This window comes from Camellia sinensis, chromosome 11 (assembly GCF_055761805.1).
Source record: "Camellia sinensis isolate YWXY chromosome 11, ASM5576180v1, whole genome shotgun sequence".
NCBI classification, from domain to species: domain Eukaryota; kingdom Viridiplantae; phylum Streptophyta; class Magnoliopsida; order Ericales; family Theaceae; genus Camellia; species Camellia sinensis.
Genome location: NC_138971.1, coordinates 99844856 through 99852762, shown reverse-complemented (window position 1 = coordinate 99852762; position 7907 = coordinate 99844856). Strand labels below are relative to the sequence as shown.

The 7907-nt window shown below is 37.7% G+C and overlaps 1 pseudogene; it reads right to left on the bottom strand.

Annotated features, from left to right (window-relative positions):
- Positions 1-5830: 5830 nt before the first annotated feature.
- LOC145802509 (putative calcium-binding protein CML46 pseudogene) lies at positions 5831-6379 on the bottom strand (annotated as a pseudogene).
- Between the last annotated feature and the right edge of the window lie 1528 nt (positions 6380-7907).

Sequence of the window (7907 nt, the reverse complement as noted above, 5' to 3'; positions counted from 1 at the left end):
TGAACTCCAAACCTTTAAACAAGATGTTTAAAAGATTTTTCAAAGAGTTCACATCTCTTTCATTTATTTCCACTTTGTCCTTACTCAATTTACCGAAAAGCGTAATTTTTAACGAAATGCGAGCTTCGGAATATCATAGAAACATTTTTAAAAATATTTTGAAAGAGATGGTTTTAAGGTCTAAAATAATTTTGGTCAAAATATTTTTTGTCCAAAATGGGGTGTAAGGTTGGGATTTAGAGCTCTCCTTGCTGAAGAAATCAAACATTTGCATAGCACAACTTTCATTATCGAGTGATTAATCAATGGCGCCCAAGTCTTAAGAGCGGTCAAAAATTGGGTGTCTACAGCTGGATCTCATTGGTGATAAATCTTGCCTGAAAGGATTTCTAGAGCTTATGGAAACTCTTAACTGAGACCGGTTCAAGCTTATAATACCATCTGACAGCCAACAACCCCAAGCTGGTTGGAAACATGCGGCACATAAGCACTTCATCATCAGCGTGCAATGTCATCGCCTATTTGTAATGGCGAATGTGATCCGTAGGATTCGATTTCCATCATACAACGTAAACCTATATGCTTTGACCTTTTTAGACAAGATGGCCCTTTGTAGACACCCCATTTTTTACGACCCTTAAGACTTGGGTGCCACTGATTGATCACTCAATGAAGAATGTGTACGCTTGTCACATGCTTGACTTCCTCAGCAAGAAACCTCAGTTTTCAACCCTCAAACCTTGTGCTTTGTTTTGGACCAAAATAGTGATTTTTCAGGCCTAAGCCTCTAGGGACCTACCGTCCACTAGTGTGGCATGCCGCCCACTAATGTGGCCTGTTGGCCACTAGTGCAAAAAAAATAGATATTTTCTGCTAGCTGTCCCTACAGATGCATGCACCATTCCAGCTGTATTTGTAAGGATATTTTCGAAGGTCTCTCATATATTTCTATATATAGATGACTCTCTCTTATGTTGCCAAGGTTAGAAAAATTTTGGACTTTAGAAAATTTTGGACAGCAAAATGTTGAAAAAATTTCTCTCTCTATGATTCTCTCTCTCTCTCTCTCCCTCTTGCAACTCACATATCCTTTGCCTAAACACTCTAAACTAAACCTAGAGAGTTCCTTACTGAGGTGATTTGAGCTTGCATTTTAGCTCTTGAGGCACTTGAGAGTGTGAAATTAGTGGTTTGTGACTCAAGGAATTATTCATCTTCAAGAGGTATACACTCTAGTGCTTTTGTACTATCTGTACACTACTTGCTTTCCATCTTTTCTTGTTGTCTTTGAGTTGTTCATAACCTGTCTTTTTAGGCTGAAACTTGTGGTTTAAGGACATTAAAGGTAGAGGGGTTCATAACCCTTATTTGAACCTTGCTTCTAAGGCTTTTTCCCTTGTGTTTCCCATATTCTCATCGACTCTTTTTGAGCTTTTTACCACTGATTTTTAGAGGTTTTTCAGAGGCAAAAATCATGTTTTGAAGTCCCAAAAGTGGAGGGGTTAGACTCATCTCCTTGTGCTTGTGTGGTAGCTTTAATTTCTCAATATTTTAGCTAGTTGTTGTAGTTGTTTTTGTCCTAATTCCAACACTTTTTGGACTATTTTATGACTATTTTTGTGAGTTAGATTCATCATGCTTTGTGTAGTATGCTTATAGTATAATTGTCCTCATAGGCTTGGTGGTTTAGGCCTTAACCACCAACCTATTTGAGTTGATAGCATTTATTTCTTGCTTTCCATACTTGTGTTCACCTCTAAGCATCTCTGCAAACTCCCTCATTTCTTGGTTTTTTCTTTGCTTTGAGGGTGGTTTCAAACCGATTGTTTGTTTAAGCTTGAGATTGAGGTTGTTGTGATTAATGGTTTAATCCCTTTGGGGGTTCATTACCAACGGCATGACATCTCTTTCATGCCTAAAACAACATTTGGTTTGGTACTTCTCTCCATTAGTGGACTTAAAACTCATTATTGGACTCAATGAATTAAGGAATAGAAGGTAATTAAAATGAAGTAATAAAACTTGGACTAAAATGCAACTAAATAATAAGCTAATTTGGTGTTCAATCGGACGTTAATTAAACACATGGAGACTTGGCTCATTTCGTACTTGTTAGTGATGAAATGGTTCAAGTTTCCAAGGTCAACCACTTCCCTTGATCAATCCATGATAGGGAGGAGGTCTTGTTGGTCTTTCCTTTGCATTTATTGAAATTGTGTCCCATGATTCATAAGTAATCACACAATGAAATTGCGTCGATTAATGGCTTGCGAGTCAAGCCTACCCGTCCTTTGACCTGTTTTCTAATAAGGAGAGGCATGGTGGACAAACATCCCCCTGAGAATACTCTGGTTTGTGCTCTGTTTGTTCTCTATTGCTGCAAGAAAGAACCAACATTAGTGGTCGGCAAGCCACTTTACTGGACAACAACCCACTATTAGTGGCCGGCCGACCACTACTTTGGGTTGCCGGCCACTTTTTCCAGGCAAGCAGTGCCCTTTTTCCAGCAGAGCAGAGCAGAAGCTAAGGTAGAAAAACAGTGCAATTTTCCAACTGTGCAATATAGGCATTCCCATAGCAAAATAGAGAGCATTATCAGGTGGAAATCCACATCCATGCATGAGTTATCCCTCGATTCTCGAGATACGTCAAGAGGATGTTGTAATTGTGCTCGGAGTAGCAGGCTTATAATTAAATAGTTAGAATAGATAGTTAGTTATGTGTTGTATTTATTTAATTAGCTAGAATAGTTAGTTAAATTTGTTGTTGTAATAATTAATCAATTAGCTAGTGAAGTTAATTTACTTCATGTGGTTTGTAATAGTTAGTTAATTCGTAGTAATTAGCTAGGTTATTCATTTGGACCCTCCTACGCGAGGGCAAACATGTAATAATGTATATGTCGTTCAACCTCACGTCTTTCTCCCTTTTATTTACTTGCTTATAATGGGTAGTTTAAAACATCATGTTTCATTTAGCATATCCCATGTTTGCATACACTTGTCTTGCATGCATCAAAGCCCGGTTTCATCATTCTAACAAAGCATTGTCGTTTATTACTTCGTTGAATACATGTTAAATCGCATGCTATCAAATTGATTCACATGTCATATTACGAGCCGAGCTTAGTAGTTGCATATCGCATGTGTTGCATTAGTTAAGGGCATGCATGTTTTCTAACTCTTTTGTTTCTTTTGGCTTGCCTTGGAGTATGAAGTGAGCATTTTAATTGCTTTAGCATGTCGCATGCATGTGATTGTTGCCATGTTTAGCATGCTTATCATGAAGCTAAGTGCTTAAGTGCTATATCTACTTGAATGCCTGTGGATGAAGGCTTATTGCTTGAATTGGAATAATTTGAGTAATGTATTTATGAGATTACTTTTTCAAGTGGTACATATTCAAAAAAATTTCAAAACCAACATGAATCAAAGTGTTCCAATTTTTGCAAATTAGTCTATACTTGTGTGCGCATCACATAGTAAGTTATCCTAATAATTGGAACAAGAGCATATAATGTAAATAAGAATCACATTATGATTAGTAGAGGCTGATCTTTGATCGGATGAGCAGGGGTGCTCAATTCTTGACCTTTCCCTCTTGTACCTAAGTTCCTGAGCCGTGACAATCTTGGTGATGATAGACACGTGGCCTTTGGCACGAGTCATGGGTTTCCTAAATTTTCTAAAAATATTTAGGTGGCGACTTTGTATCTGGCAAAGCAGTCCATTTTTGGCATTTTGATTCAAAATCGATTTTCTAAAAAATTTTCCAGATTTGAACTATTTTGTGTTTATCTATTTCACATTGCACTTGTGGAATCAGATTCAGAACCACAAGAATCCAAACTGTAGAGCTAGTCGTATCCGAAAGGAGCACAAAAAGTCGAGCTACACCCTTGTGATTCGTCGTATGAAAGGATCATGTCTGTCCTCTTCATCTGAGCCACAATCTTCTTTTCCTTGCCTATGCCGCACATATGGGCTCCTCTCAGATGAGCAGGACATGCCAACTCGTCCTTTTTTCCTAGGCTCTTGTACTGATAGCCGATGAGTCGAAGGTGTTGATGCTGTCATGTTTCCGATGCCGACGTCATTGATTATCCTTTTTCTGTTCTAGTGACCGACCCCGCTTGTGATGTGGTGCGATCTGCTGAGATTTGGCTAACTCTAGAGCCAGCTCTTTACATAAACGTTCGTTATCAGCCGTCATATTTTCCAAACGCTGTTCGTTTTGTTTTGCTTGGTCCATCATCGTCTGCATGGTTTTGCTACATCAAAGTTAAAGGCGAGTATTGAGCTACTGGGTCAGAATTCAAGGCTCTTTGTGCGGTGATATTCTCTGGACCAAGCATGGTTCTTGGTGTAACATAGTCAGCAACCAAAGAAGGATCATCTGTTATGTCTACCATAAACGCGTTGGAGTATTCCCTCAGGCAACGCCAATTATGGTGAAGTGGATTTAGAAATACTCTGGTCCAAACAGAGTTTGATCCTCATTTTTCTATGAGCTTGATTGTGTCTCTCTCAATTTTTTTCTTTTCTCCCAAGTTTTGTTTTTTTTTTTTCTTTTTGTTTGACCATGGCTCCTTCTTTTATAATGTTTCCCAAGGGACCTCCAAGGGCCCACTTTTTTCTTCTGGGCCTTTTCTCGTCCTTGGGCCTCTATGCAGCCCATGGGATATACGGCTCTGATGGCTCTCTAACTTGGTTTTACTCAACTATAGCCCTTCCCTGATGGACCTGTCATGGGCCGACTTGTATTCGGCCATCCTTTCCATCGGTTCACGCATATGTCGGTGGGCCGTTTGCTGGCCGATTTATGCACGGCCTTTTCTTCAATCGGCCAGCTTACGAGTTTCCCTCAATCTCATCTATTCGGCCATAACACCACCTTACGTTAATTTTTCCATGGATGTCGTGATTGAAAATTTGAAAAACAAAACGAGTTACAATCACAACAAGGTGCTGTCAGCACCCACTCCAAACTGATTGGCATTGATGATAACGGTGAGTTTTGATGGGATAGATTGGAGTTTTAATGGTAAAGTTTTGGTATGGTGAATTAGAGTTTTGGAATAAAGATGATGATGAAGAAAAAATAATTGAAACTTAAGAAGAAGATGAAGAGAGTTGAATATGAAAAAAATATATATATAAGTAATTTGAATGTGCCATGATAAAAAATAATAAATTATTTTAAGGTTTAATGTTTATTATCCTTGTTGGTAATTTACACGAAGGTATAATAGTAACTAATAAAATTTTAAAATTTTAATTAAGCGTACTAAATTATTATTTAGATGCAAATAGAATCACCCTATCAAACGTCATATGTTGTTTCACTTTGCACTGAAATAGTGTTTATTTTTGCACCCAAATTAGATAAATGTTCCCAACTAGTTGTTTATTTTTTCAAAAAAAATTATTATTATTATTTTTTTTTTTTTTTTTTTTTTTAAGCAGTGTGAATGCAAAGCTTAAACATTTTTAATAGATATCTGGTTAAAAGATTGTGTATTTTTATTAAACTCGCATGGTCAAATATATATATATATATATATAAACTGAGGGTAGTTCGGATTGTCAGTGTCTAGGTTTTTATTCAAGAGGTCATAGTTGCGACTCCATTCGGTCATAAAATATATACATAGGGGTAATATCATACAATTAAATGTGTATCGACACAACAAACTATATATGTAATTTATTATATTATGAGTGTCGAAAATTTTGATAAAATATTTGGGTGATACATAAATTTTACAAATTAAAGACATTAACCATTAAACTACATAAAGATGTAATTTTTGTAGCTGAAGAATGAGACATCAGCAAAAACACTTCTCCATAAATTTCACAAACTCATTTAGATCAATGAATCCATCCCCATTTTCATCAAAAGCACTGATCATCCTCTTGCATGCCTCCACCTGTGATACTTCCTCTAAGCCCAAATTACATAGAACTCTCTGCAGCTCTGTTGCATCTATGAACCCATCCTCGTTCTCATCAAAAACATCAAATGCCTCTCTCACCTCTTCAAAACTGGGCTCCTCCTCAAACAATTCAGAGAGCTCCTTCGCACCAATCAAGTCCCCATCTGGGTCACGTTCTATGCCCAGTTTGTCCATCACAATCTTTAGCTCTGCACTACAAATTTTCTCATCAATGTTATCTTCATGAAAACAAAAACTGTATTGCTTGTTCATTATTGGTCTAGAATTCCAAATTTTCCATTTGGTGGAGACCAAAGCCGATAAGGTTCGGATGATGGACTGAACATCTGAGAAAAAGTAATGTGCTATGATGTCCCAGAAGAGAACTTTGAAAAACAATATGAGCCCAAATGGGGTGGAGAATGTTTGGATCAACTCCATTTGGAAGGTCGAATTGATGAGAGAGAATTGGGAGGTTGGTACAAGGAACTGATGGTAGAGGTTGTCGACTTATATAGAATCATATATGCAAAGGAACTGGATCGTGTTTGAATATATCAACCGTCAGCAAAATCAAATTATTTTGCTTCAGTAGAAGGTAATTTTATGTGCTTTCATGGAAATGTCTGAGATATAACAATGAAGAAGTGATTACATATAACAATTTTCCTCTCTGTTTTTCTCTCCATCTTTGTGGGAGTCTCTTGGAAGGGAGGTATGAAGGGGGTTGCCCACCGAAAGACTTTGAAGATGACGGAAAGCATTTGGAAGTTTCAATGGAATTGCAAAAGTAAGGAAAATTATTAAATATGTTTTAATAATTTTTTTTGAGGGTTGGTTTAAAACAACCCTTAAAAAAATTGACCAAAAAACGCAATTGCAAACAATTGCAATTCCATTATTTGGATAAGATTGACCAAAAAAATTGAAAATAATTGCAAACTAGTTCGATTAAGATCAAATTACACTGTTTTGTCGTGGTTTTTAAAGTAGGCGAACTGTGTACATCATGGTTTGATCTGTAGTTTTATAATTGTAAATCAAAGATCACAAAACTTGCAGCGGAATAAAATGTTTAGATCATACCTGATTCGATCTAAAACCTCATGGATAAATCACGTGCTTCCAGAATCTAATCAATCAATCCCAGCAGTGGGGTGATATTACAATGGTGAATATCACCCACACAAACCACAGTGCAAAATGACTTGATCGTTGTTTCTTGGGAGAGTCAGTTTATGGGTTGAAAAAAAAAAAAAAACTACGTTGTTTCTTTCTTAGGTTACCCATAACCATATATCAGACATATATTATATTATTATTATTTATCCATATCAGTTAAAACTGATAATATCTATATCCTGAGTGGTTATCCTAAATAGGTTTGAATTTAATTCAAAACCTATTTGGATAAGATCCAAATTATGTTCAAATGGTCATGCCACATGGGCGCCCATTACTAACAATAATTACAAATTTGATTTGAAACCAAGCCGAATCTTTTAGATTTATATATTTGTTACCTACCACTACTATAAATAGGGATGTAAATTTGGCCGGGGCTTGCCCACCTGGGCCAAGGCTTGGGCAGGCCCATGTTGGTCCTCGCAGGCTCTCGTCAAAATTTGGGTCGAGCCCAAGGGTATTCGAGCCTTGGCTAAACCAGAGGGCCGAAATGGCAGGCTTGGGTCGGGCCTGCGCGGCCTGAATATTTTTAAAAAAAAATTATTCTTTCCACCAAAATTTTATTCTTTTCCTCAAAAAATAACACCGGCCCTTGGGTGGCCCGGGTGGGTCTGGCCTTGGGCCAGTCCTTGAGTGGGCCTTGAATGGGCCGATAGGTTAGATCACGAATTGGGCTGGGCTTCAAAATGATGGCCCAAGCCCAAGGTCCTAGGATAGGCTCAGGCTCAAGCCTAACCGAGCCGGGCCACCCCGGACCCTAGGTGGGCTTCAGGCTGCCTATAGG